Here is a 3,246-nt window from a genome sequence, read left to right as displayed (position 1 = left end):
TCATTTAAGGCAGCCGGTTTATGTTTCACGGTCATGGACACACATAATAGTGCTACCCATCCTAGCCCTCACACACAGTGTCTCTGACACACACACACACACACACACACACACACACACACACACACACACACACACACACAGATATAAAACAGAAGCCATGTTTGTGTTGGGCACGCTCCCACAGCACACAGGATGATGGATTATAGAGTGTTCCTGTTTATTTATGCTGTGCTGTGGGTAGAGGAATATAGGCAAAGACCTCATGCATACAGCCTATGTATAGCAAATACAATCAGCCGTAAAATAAGATTGCATATTGTGAATGAGAAATGGGTTCACACATACATACACATACTGGGCTGCCGTCACACACACAAACACACACTGGTCTTTTTACAGGGGAAGCTTGTCTTGATTAACCTGGCCGGGGGAACCCGACATGTTTTTCCTTTTACGTCATGGCCCGTTCCCCCGAGCGGCTCGGTGGAAGCCATCAATTCTAGTTTGTCTGCAGTTTGTCTGTTTGAATTTTTTGTTAATCTGTATCATTCGTTGATGGCCTGTTGGCCCGGCGCAGGAAGTGCTGAGTGAAGACCGTCGCGGCGTTTCTTACTCAGACATCATACATCATGCTATGCTTTCTTTTTTTTCGCTCACCGAAAATATCTCAGTTGGACCACTGTCCTCTGCCCTCTGACTATATGAATGAATGAATGTGTGTGTGGTATTTTTAAAGTTTTACAAGTGTTTTATTTTGCAATAGATGGATAGAGGAACAAGAGTTTGAGAAGGCGAGGATCATCAGCATGGCCCATGAAAACAGTGGGGAGGTGCACAAAGCGTCTGTGCCTGTGTGACTATGGGGGACAAATGCTTTTCTCTCACACAGCTACTCTCTGAGCTGCGTACACTACAGCTTATCACCCCCTTGACCGTTTTTTTTTCTGTTCCTCCCTGTATCAGAAGGCCCATAGATCTTGAGTGGAGGAAAAGATGCTATGCCTGATTATAACAAGAGGTCAGGTCTTTGATGCTGGTACGGTGAAATTTGTTATATGTTAAGCCAGTGCTAATGTGATTATGGACATTGATCCATTAAATCTACTGTAAAAATGCAGCCTGCACCAGTTTTGAACTCGATACCGAGGGGAAATATGAGAGGTACTGTGAAACATTAAAGACGCTTTGATGTAATATTTAACCCATCTGCAGCAAACGGACAGGAGGGGGGGGGGGGGGGGGGGGGGGGTGTCCATAAAAAGCGTTTTGGGCCAGAGTGAGAGCGACAGGCCGGTGTGAGAAATGGGATGTGTGATTGTTCTCTCCGGTCTCTTGCCGTGCTGTTGCAGTGTGGGCATGAAAAAGGGGCAACTGCCTGTCACGATCACCCTGGAGAACGTTTTATCAGGGCAATAAAATCAGGCTCTGCGTGGCTGGAATACTCTGTGGAAGTCCCCCCGCCCACCAGGATCAGCCCGAGTCTCAGACTATCGCCTCACTCCTCTGCTGCCATGGGAAATAAGTGTAAAGTTTAGCCCAAGTTTGTTCTCAATGCAGAGAACAGTGAAGCAGTGAGGCTTAGGAGAGGCTTTTGGGCTGATTAGCATACCGCATAACAGATAATAAGGTTATAGTGCATTCATTTAAAAAAAAAAAACACTGCTAATGCCTACAAATAATGCAACCAACAGAATGTGTTCTTTCTGTTCTTTCTTCTTTGTTTAGGAAAATTATTTACAGCTCATATAGGAATGTTATGTAGGCCTCTTTTTTTACTAGGTGTCTATCTGTCTTTATATTTAAATCAATATAACACAAGATAATGTACATCAATACATTCCAATATGGTAAAAGTGGATAAACTACTTTAAATAAATTCCACATGTCGTGCGATCACAGCTACTGTCCAGCTAGTGAGCTTTAGCAGGACTTCTGCGCTGATAAGTTGAAGTCATTTTGTTACAGGGAATGACTAACGATAAGATATTGGTTAATCAAAATGGGTGTTTTTCATTTACAGATGACAATTAGACACCATTTTGCAATTTCATCTCACCAGTCGCGAAGCCAATTTGGGCCAGAGGCATGTAGGGGGGGGGGCAATGGCGCCTTCCACACTTACAACCCCCTACTTCCAGCACCCATGCTCAGATCACACCCATCTTGGAACTCGGCCTCCATTTCGATCTCAACTACACACCTGTGAAGTTTCGGGACTGCATTTTACACGGCTGTGATGCAACCGCAGTGACAAAAATATGTCCACAAAGTATTGGCGAAGTACTCAAAGCCTCCTCTGTGTCGGTGTCTCCAGGACACACTGTGCCATGCTGACTCACACACAGACTCACAAGGTGAGAACAATACCAGCGTCGCTGCAGCAGCTGGTAACAGACAACAAAACAACAGGCCATGTAAATTCAGCTTTAGCTAGCCATGGCTTTTTTTTTTACCACAGCTTAAACGTGAGAAAGCTTTCTCGCGTTAGCTGTCTAGTTGGCTGTCTTTCTGTGGCGGAGAGCGCAGAGATTACCAAACCAGAGTGTAGATGCTGCAGACATGCCATGGGCAGCAATACAAAGCCATGAATGCAGTAGCTAACTACATAACCAGAGTGCACTGCGGTTTGACTTTTTTTTTTTTTTTGGCAGGGGGGAGGGATCCATTTTGTTGTAACTGCAAATTTAAAAAGCTGTTTTCACAGAAATCATACATCTTTATGACATATTTCTTAAATAGTAAAACACATATTTTGACCAAATATGCGCTGCGCTTTGCCACCGCTTGTCGTGATTAAGGTCCTCTCTTCATGCCTCTGAAATATTGAGGACGCAGAGTGTAACTGAGGACTTCTACCATCTCTTTACCAGACCATGAGGAAATGACTTAATTCAATTGTGGGTTCACAATAATTCCTAAGAGGGTATCCCACTTTTTTTCAAAGTGTGTCTTTCTCATCTTTGTAATTGTAATTTGTTCAGGACATTGGATCTAATCACTGTATGTGGCCGCCACAAAAGTACAGTATGAGGTAGTCTTGAGTTTTATCTGATTCCATGAGCCTGCCATGAACTGTTAATGTTGTGTAACTCATATAACGTTGCACTAATAACGCCATATCGTCTGGGATCAAACGTTTGAGGATTGATTGATAGATAATGAAGCAGGACTCTCAGACGAAGGCAAGTTTGCCATCAAGGAAAGTCTTGGCTTATGAGGGTCAAAGAGTCAACGTGTTTTTAA

The sequence above is a fragment of the Cebidichthys violaceus genome, unplaced genomic scaffold (assembly GCF_023349555.1).
Source record: "Cebidichthys violaceus isolate CVI_PGR_0920_01 unplaced genomic scaffold, fCebVio1.0.p SCAF_15, whole genome shotgun sequence".
Taxonomy (NCBI): Eukaryota; Metazoa; Chordata; class Actinopteri; order Perciformes; family Stichaeidae; genus Cebidichthys; species Cebidichthys violaceus.
This window is presented reverse-complemented; position numbering follows the sequence as displayed.